The sequence below is a fragment of the Miniopterus schreibersii genome (assembly GCF_964146895.1).
Source record: "Miniopterus schreibersii genome assembly, chromosome: 1".
NCBI classification, from domain to species: Eukaryota; Metazoa; Chordata; class Mammalia; order Chiroptera; family Miniopteridae; genus Miniopterus; species Miniopterus schreibersii.
In genome coordinates, this window is record NC_138101.1 from 136,594,704 (window position 1) to 136,605,075 (window position 10,372).

Here is a 10,372-nt window from a genome sequence, read left to right on the forward strand (position 1 = left end):
AATCTAATGTGGAATACAATACACTTAAAGTGAATAGTAAAATGAATATTTGTTGAGGGTTTTGTTTAGGGGTGGGTGGATAGAAGATAACTTGTGTTAGCTAGAACAGGTGGGAAAGGCTACACCGGGACATAGATATTGATCTGGCCCTTTAGGAATTAGAGAGAACTGAGTGCGGAAAAATAAGGAAGAGATATACAATGTGAGGAAAATACTTTGAATTATATAATATGAAGTTATCCATTAATATTAACTATCATTATTCATATGTACATAGCCCATATTATATACCCAAGTACCTACAGAAAGTCAGCAGATAGTTCTTGGTTGAGAGGTTAGATTAATAACTCCAGCCTGCAGTAAGGCAATTTCTTCAGGTCAAGGATCTTTATTATTCTTGATTCTATTCTCTCTTGGTCACCTATTCCAATAGTTTTAACAGGCATAAGGGGAAATTCTCCATTTAAAAATTTATAGAATCCATGACAAATAGTCTCCCAGTGAGAAGGCACCTAAAGCTTCACAACATATTTCTTGCTGGGGATTAGATAGCATTTCATCTCCAAACCTAGAGCCAGCACTCAACTTATTTTTCCAAAGTCTATGGAATAATCTGATATGCAGAAAAAAATAAAAGCAGGGAGAAAGGATAAAGAATGAAGATGTAAAATACAGGAAAGATGGGTAAATTATGGAAGATATGCACAATATAAAGAAAATGAACATCAGAAGAGAGAATGAGCTGAATAAATTTCAGGTAATAGGAAATACAGCAGCCTCTGTTTCTGAGAACCCAGGTAAGTTAAAGAGAACATCAGTCTCTCACCTTTAATTCACTGATTCAGGGCCGCTCCTGTCTTTGACTGGGGTACATTTAAGGAAGGAGACAAAAGGCAGATGCTTCCATTACTTGCCCTCTCAGGCTCACAGAGTTTCTGTGAAAATCACACATGATGATGAACGAAGAGTTTGCTGAACAATGATAAAAATCACTGTAAAGATTTTAACTGTTAGTATGATGTGAGGAGTCTAGCATACACCAGGCAGGAGAAAGGGGTATACAGAGCAACAGACAACAAGCACATGAAATCTCCCCGGTGTGTGTTCTCTGTGTGTTCGCCCATTCCAGAAGGGCTCTCTGTGCAGTCAGCTTGTTATTGAGGGTCTCAGCACAGTCACTTCCAAAGGTATGTGACTCTTCTATATGGTAGAGTTATCACATTCAAACGTCCAGAAGTCATTTCCAAATTTTCATTTTTATCTTCTTCAATCCTAAAAATACAAACATTCACACATTGCCTTTCAGACATTCTAGCAGAATGGTTAAAGCCTGGACTCTGACATCAACCAGGCTTTTTTGCTAATCCAGGCTCCACCACTCACTTACTGTGTGAACATGACAAAGTCACTTGACTTCTCTGAGCTTCAGAGTTCTCATTACTAACATGGGGATAATAGTACCTCACTTGCAAGGTGCCTGAGAAATAAATGATGTAATAAATGTAAACATTCCTAACCATACCTAGCACGTAGTATGGCACAATAAACGATATCTATTATATATTGAAGACTATATGAGTGACTTTCAAGTATAGAAAATTATTCTTCAAATTCAGATTCTGTCATTATTCTCAAGTATTGAAACTAGACCTAGTTTTAGCTAAAGTCTTCATGTCTACACTTGTATCCAATCACTTAAGTATATTTCCCAAATGAAAATTTTGCTTCTTAGTGGAGATACTACTCAAAGACCGCCTGAGGGATGCAGGAAGAAGCTTTGTGTTCTGATGAGGCTGTGCCCCTTCACCACTGCTATCTCCACAATCCAATGCCATAAATTTCAATTCCCCATATTAAGAACATTAAATATTTTATGACCACATTAGATAACACTGGATATTTCCTTTGTCATTCAGGATAAATGGGAGGAGAAAAGGAAGAAAGGACCTAGGCAGGTGCTTTAAGAGATTTCTGAAGGCTGTGTCCATCCAGGTGCAAATTTGTGTTGATCTGCCAAGGCAAGAAAGACAAACATACAATACCAGCTGCTCAGGATAACAGGCTTTTCTCTCAAACTGCCTTTTTCATGAGGTGTACAAATTCTTTAGTTTTTACCTCCACTTTAATTGAGTAAGTGGAAAAAGGAGAGGTATTTTAGACATATTATAAAGTCAAATGGTTACTCAAGACCCAAGTTTTAGTTATGTTCTATTGTCATTTTTACCTCCTCACTTATTCACTTTGTTAATTTAAAATAAATTTACTTGTAAGACCTTAAACCATAAAACTCCTAGAAGAAAACATAGAAAGTAAACTGACATCAGTTTGAGTAATATTTTTTTTGGACATGCCCCCTTGAGCAAGATAAATAAAAGAAAAAATAAACAATGGGTCTACATCAAATTAACAAACTCTTCACAGTGAAGGAAACCTTCAACAAAACAAAAAGGCAACTGACTGGGAAAATATATTTGCAAATGATATATCCAATAAGGGGTTGGTATCTAAAATTATAAGACACTCACATGACTCGATAACAAAAAATAAACAATCTGATCAAAAAATGGGCAGAGGATATGAAAAGACATTTCTCCAAAGAAGGCATAGAGATGGCCATCAAGCATGAAAAAATGCTCAACATCACTAATCATCAGGGAAATGCAAATCAAAATCACAATGAGATAACACCTCACATATGTCGGAATGGCTATCATCAATAAATCAATAAAGAACAAGTATTATTAAGGATGTTCACAAAAGGGAACCCTTGTGCACTGTTGGTGGGACTGCAAACTGGTGCAGCCACTATGGAAAACAGTATGGAGTTTCCTCAATAAAACTAAATATAGATATACCTTACAGCCCAGCAATTCCACTTCTGGGTATTTTTCAAAAAAAACAAGAACCAGCCCTGGCTGGGTGGCTCATTTGGTTGGAGCATTGTCCTGTACACCAAAAAACTGCAGGTTCGGATTCCCTGTCAGGGCACATAACTAGGTTGCGGGTTTGATCTCTGCTCGGGATGCTTATGGGAGGCAACCGATCCATGTTTCTCTCTCACATCATTTCTCTCTCTCCCTTCCTCTTTCTCTAAAATCAATTTTAAAAAGCAAAAACAAAAAACATATCCTTGGGTGAAGATTAAAAAGAAAAAACAAGAACATTAATTTGAAAACATACATGCACCCCTGTGTTCATTTCAACATTATTTACAATAGGCACAATATACAAGCAACCTAGGTGTCTGTCAATAGATGAATGGATAAAGAAGTTGTGATATATGCCTGGCCGGCTTGGCTCAGCGGTTGAGCACCGACCTAGGACCCAGGAGATCTCCGTTCAGTTCCCAGTCAGGGCCCATGCCGGGGTTGCAGGCTGACCTTTAGCAGGGGGAGTACAGGAGGTAACCAATCAGTGACTCTCTCATCATTGATGTTTCTCTCTCTCTCTCCCCATCCCTTCCTCTCAGTGAAATCAATAAAAATATGTATATATTTTAAAAAGTTGTGATACACACACACACACACACACACACACACACACACACACACTGGAATATTACACAGCAATAAAAAAGAATGAAATCTTGCCATTTGCAACAACATGGATGTATCCAGGGGATATTAATGCTAAGTGAAATAAGTCAGGTAGGGATAAACAAATACCATATGGTTTCACTTATATGTGGAATCTAAAAACAAACTTATAGAAACAGAGACCAAAAGAATAGTTACCAGAAGAGAGGAGATTGGGGAATGGATAAAAAGAACAAGAAGAATATAGTCAATAATACTGTGATAAGTTCATACTAAGACAGATGATTATTAGAATTAATGGGATGATCATATGTAAAGTATAAAAATATCAAATCATATACTGTACCCCTGAAACTAATATAACCAATATAAGATTGTATATCAACTATACTTAAATAAAAAATAAATTAATAAAATAAAATAATAAAATGGATTTACATACTACATGCCAGATCTCAAGATAGACCAATGTTATACAAAGTCAATCCTTACCTAATATTTATATAAATATACACCAGACATTGTGTGATGCATGTCATAGAAGTGGAATAGACCCTCTAACATATGAGAAGTGTGAAAATAAATAACTATAGTGATGAGGAAAGAAAGCATAGCAGATATGGCATTTGTGTGTAGCTTTAAAAGATGGTAAATACTATAATACACAAATGAAGGGTCTAAAGAAGTCATTTTAAGCAGGTGGTAAAATATGAAAAATAGATATGTTCAGTATTCATTGGGTTAATGGCAAAGCATGAAGACTGTCCACAGCATAGCTACTGTTTTAGAGAACAGGAAAAAAATAAGATTAGAGAGGTGGTAGAGATTAGTTTGTGCCTAACATTCTAGGTATTTAAGAATTATTAAATAAATATAGGGAGTCAATCAAGAATTGGGTGCAAGGAATTGATGATGAGGCCAGTAATAAGGGAAGATGCTTCATGTATCAGTGTGATGGGTCAATTAGAAGAAACAATGAAAGCAGGGAGTCCTCTTAAGTGAATGCTGATATATGACAGATCTGGAGGGCTACACAGATGCACTAACAGTTATAGCTGTTAGACTGTAAATGAACAAAATAGAAATACTGAGAAGTGAAAACCCAAAGGAACTGGTGACCGATTAAAGTTGGAGTGAACATGAAGGAGAGTAAAGTCAAAGATGACACCAAGACTTGAGCATGAATAGATAAGACAATGGTGGATTTTTTTTTTAAATAAGAAAATTGGACATGGATTTGTGAAGATAGGGAAAATAGATGGTTATATTTCTATTTAGCAGTTAGTTTCAGATATTAGCAAGAAAGATGTCCAGGTGGAAAGAAGAAACAGAATGAATGGAAAAATATTAGATTCGAGATATAATTGTATAGTAATCCACATAAAAGTAACAACTGAATATATAATAAGGACCCTGAGGGAAAGAGTATAGAGAAAAAAAGCAGAGATCAAACCATATAGAATGTCAAACTGATAATGTAAAAGGAAGGAAAGGGAAATCAGGCAGAGCACTCACAGAGGTCAGAGGACAACCAGCAGTGGGCCAGAGAAGCCAAAAAAGAAGAGTATATCAAGAATGAAGGAGGAAAGAGACTAAGCATGAAACAAAACAAAAACACAACCTCATAGACACAAACAACAGTGTGGTGATTGTCAGAGGGAAAGGGGAGTGGGAGGAGATAGAAGAGAGCAAAGGGGGATAAATGGTGACAGGAGACTTGACCTTGGGCTGGGAAACACAGAACACAATATACAGGTGATATAGGGTTGTACATTTGAAACCTATATAATTTTATTAACCAATGTCACCCCAATAAATTCAATAAATTTTTTTTAAAAAAAAAAAAGAAAATTCCAGGCTTCTAATCATGGTTTTGTCTTTCTGGTGACCAACCCCTCTTCAGAAGCCCACCCACCAAGACTCACCTCGAACCAAATTCCAAGGGACCTAGGAGCCCTGTGTCAGGAAGCAGGGTCAAAGGCCAAATATTAGGACAAAAAATAATCCTTGGCCATTATTACTTAGGAAATTACAAGGTTTCTCAGAGCTCTGCATCAGGAACCAGGGACTGAGATATCTCACAACTACATACCTATTTGAATGGTCAAAATTCAAAACACTGATGACAGAAAATGCTAGCAAGGATTTGGAGCAACAGGAACAGAAAGCTGGTGGGAATGAAAAAAATGGTACAGCCACTTAGGAAGACAGTTTGGCAGTTTCTTACAAAACCAAACCTACTCTTACCATAAGATTCAGCAATCATGTTCCTTAGTATTTACTCGAATGGATTGACAGCATGCCCACACAAAAACCTGCACATGGAGGTTTATAGCGGTTCCATTCATAATTGCCAAAACTTGGAAGCAACCAAAATGTTTTTCAATAGGTGAGTGGATAAATAAACTGGCACATCCAAATAATGGAATATAACTCAGTGCTAAAAAGAAATGAGTTATGAAGCCATGAAAAGACATGGAGGAAACTTAAATGCATATTACTAAGTGAAAGAGGTCGGTCTGAAAAGGCTACATACTATATGATTCCAACTATTTGACATTTAGGAAAAGGCAAAACCATGCAGACAGGAAAAAGATTAATGGTTGCCAGGGGTTAGAGGGGAGGGAGGGATGAGCAAACAGACTGTGGAAACCTTTGAAGGAAGCGAAACTATTCCATAGGATACTACGGGGGTGGATACAGGTCATTACGTATTTGTCAAACCTCATAAAATGTACAACACCAAGAGTGAACCCTACTGTAAATATAGACTTGGTGATAATTATGTGTCAGTGTGGGTTCATCACTTATAACAAAAGTGCTACTCTGGTGGAGGATGTTGATAGAGGGGAGTGTATGCGTGTGTGTGTGTGTGTGTGTGTGTGTGTGTGTGTGTGTGTGTGTGTGTGTGAAAACAGGTGTATAAGAACTATCTGTACCTTCTGCTCAATTTTGCTGTGAACCTAAAACTGCTCTAAAGAATAAGGTTCATTAATTAAATTTTTAAAAAGAACGAAGGAGGAAACCAGAGGAGAAAGGGAGGAAACAGAGTAATTTTGTGACTGAAGAAAGTGGGATGATAAAAGAGAAGAAGTGGAAATTGAGGTAGGAATTTACATAAAATTTGCCACTTTGTAAATGGGCAGTTTGCACCTGGTATATCATGAACACACATTATACATATCAAACGGGCTCATTAATGAATGAATAATATAATAAATATGATAGAGCTACCAAAGAATGAATTAATGAAAAACCCCCATTAGAGGCTGGATGACAAAGTTTCCAGAGCACCTACATGCCACTCTGTTCCAACCCACACCAGCAAGGCTCCACAGCTTGACATCAGCCTAAAAGAGCTATAACCCTGATGACGACGAGGGCTGAGAAGTCGGTGGAAGGTGAGGCGGAAGGTTACAAAAGGATGAAAGGTTTCTAGGCACTGGAGAGACCCACCAGGTGGCCAGACTGACCATAAACCACAGGCTGAAAGGAGGGCACATGAAACCCAAAAAATAAAAATTAAAAAAGAGGTCAAACAGTTGGGAAACTTGGAAAGGAAGAAAAATAGTCATAACTAAACTCTGAGTCTTCCCTGACATTCTTCTACAGTTTTATTCTCATTCCCCCTACTCATGCCCTCAACTGATCACGCAAGTGACCGGTTCATGGGCCTGACTCCTGCTCCACCCTCTAGTGCCAGCAGCAACCTGCAACATGGAAAGCTGACATCACAGAAGCTGAGAAAAGCTTAATTTTTGTGTTCCCAGAACATAGGAACCTTGGCTAGCTGATTTATTCACTATAGATTTTATTTCAGACCTTCCCACCTACCTATTTTGCCAGGGAACTAAGAGAACAGCATTAGTAAAGATTCAGAAAGATATAGTTCTTCCAGAATGGACTGAATCCTACGCAGGATCATTCCAGACGAACACAAATAGCTGTATAAAACAATCAGAGCAGCAGCTGATTACAGCCCCAGGGGGTAACGGCCAAAGGAGGCTGCAGAGATCTGAGACTGTGAGATCACTTGGCCTAGGGAATCGCGGCCTATGGTCCTTTAGGTTTTCCCAGTGTAGCTAAGCGGGGGAGTTATTAATGAGGAGAAAGAAAAGCATTTGGTTTTCTTATGACAATGAGTTCTTTTGCCATTTTAGAACTGTTTTTTGATTAAATTGATTGGGTGACAGTGGTTAATAAAATGACTTAGGGTTCAGATGTACAATTCTAAAACACCTCACCTGTATATTGTATCATCTGTTCACCACCCCAAGTCAGGTCTCCTTCCGTCACCATCTATCCCCCTTCACCCTCTTCTGCCTCCCCCGCCCTCCTTCCCTCTGGCAATCGTCATGCTGTTGTCTGTGTCCGTGAGTCTTTCATTCTTTTTCTTTGCCTGATTCTAGCCCCAAACCCTCCCCTCTGACAGCTGTCAGTCTATCCTCCGTGTCTATGAGTCTGTCTCCATTATGTTTGTTACTTTATTGTGTTGATTAGATTCCACATATAAGTGAAATCATATGATACTTGTCTTTCTCTGACTAGCTTATTTCACTTAGCATAATACTCTCCAGGACCAATTATGCTGTCGCAAAAGGTAATGCATCCTTTTTAGGTCTGCGTCGTATTCCGCTGTGTGAATGTCCCACAGCTTTTTTAACCCCTCATCTACCAGTGGGCACTGGGCTGCTTCCAAATCTTGGCTATTGTAAGTAACGCTGCAATGAGCATAGGGGTGCGTATATTCTTTTGAATTAGTGTTTCAGGTTTCTTTGTACATATTCCCAGAAGTGGAATTGCTGGGTCATAGGTCGCAAAGTGTTCAATATTTTCTTCTAGAAGTTTCAACATTTTAGATTTTATATATAGGTCTAGGATCCGTTTTGAGTTAATTTTGTGTAAGATGTAAGATAAGGATTGAGGCTCAATTTCTGCACATACTGTGAGGACCCACCGAGACAGAGGCAGGCCCCTAGGCCCCGGGGCAGGACAAAAGGCATACATGACTGACTCAGTAAACTGCAGAGGGTGGAGGCAGTTCCAGGAATTAACTTAAATCGGTGGGTTTGACAAATACCAGGTGCACTCAAGCTTCAGGCGCCTGTGGTTGAGAAACATCCTGAGCCCACCCTTCCTAAAGAATTTACAACCCTTGCAAGGACAATGATTGCTTGCTCACTGTAACCCTATATAAGCCTGTTGTAAATTTGGATCGGGGTTCGAGTCAGAATTCCACTACGTTGGATACAACTGAACCCCAGCTAGCTGGAATAAAAGTCCCTTTTGCTGTTACATTATCAGCTCTGGAGTGATTGTCTTTCTGCCGCATAGGGGATCTGATTCTCGGACATAACAAGATGATAGATGATAGATAGATGATAGATAGATAGATAGATAGATAGATAGATAGATAGATAGATAGATAATAGATATAGATAGATGATAGATAGATAGATGATAGATAGATAGATAGATAGATAGATAGATAGATAGATAGATAGATAGATGATAGATAGATAGATAGATGATAGATAGATGATAGATAGATGATAGATAGATAGATGATAGATAGATAGATAGATAGATAGATAGATAGATAGATAGATAGATGATAGATAGATAGAGATGATAGATGATAGATAGATAGATAGATAGATAGATAGATAGATAGATAGATAGATGATAGATAGATAGATAGATAGATAGAGATAGATAGATGATAGAGATAGATGAATAGATACATAGTTACACAAATACAGTTAAATATATAGAAACTTAGATACATATGTAAATTCTATGTTAGGTTTTGATACGTGTATGTAAAATTTTAACTGGAGTAACACTGACAAGGGTTGCCAGAGCAGGGATTGGAGAAAGTTGTTTTTCATTTTACATCAGGTGGTCAGGTGGGAAAAACACTGTGGTAAAGAAACACTTGAGCAAGGATCGTCAAAAAGGGAGGGTGTGAGCTGAGTAGATGCACCTGGTGGTGTGGGCAGAGGGCACCCCAAGTCCTGCTGTTCTCTGGGCAGAGATGGGTGACTTGCAGGGGTGTGGGTCCATGCACAGGAATCTGACAACAATATGGAACTAGAAATGCTGGACCTGAGGCTCAGGGAGAGGGAACCTGACACCTGGGCTACAAAACTTGGAGCTACATGATAACAAAGCCCCAGCCCAGTGGGATCAGAATCAAGGATACAACAGCAATATGATGTGACAGACGTTGGCCCCTCCCTGATCATGGCTGATAGGAGCCAGTATTCCTTGAAAAAATAGTCATAATATTTAGTAAGAAAAAGGTTGAAAAGTATATATTCATAAATTCTAATTTTAATAAATGCATATATATTTATTTTTAAAAATAAAAGTGAAGGTGACATTAGAAAAAGATCAGATGATATTCTTAGAAGACAAATAAAATAATGATTAAAAATCCAGCCTCCGGAACCAGACTGCCCAGAATTAAACTCAAATATACCATTTACTAACATTAGACAAGTAATTTAACATCTGTGTGCTCCATCTCCCACTCTGTAAAATGGGATGATAATAGTATCGATCTCAAGGATTGCTATGAGGATTAAATGAATTAATACAAGTAAAGCTAAGAGCAGTGCCTTGACACATAGTACGTATTCTGTAAATATTTGACATTTTTACCAATGAACTGAAAAACAAAGCTTGACAGGTGACACAAAGCAATAAAAGTATATACCACAATACTATAAAAAGACAAGATAATGGCAATATATCACAAGACATTTCTATGGGGTGAGGGGAGTACAAAGTAGAAGATAAGTGTAATATGTATTAGAACATAAAATAGATTT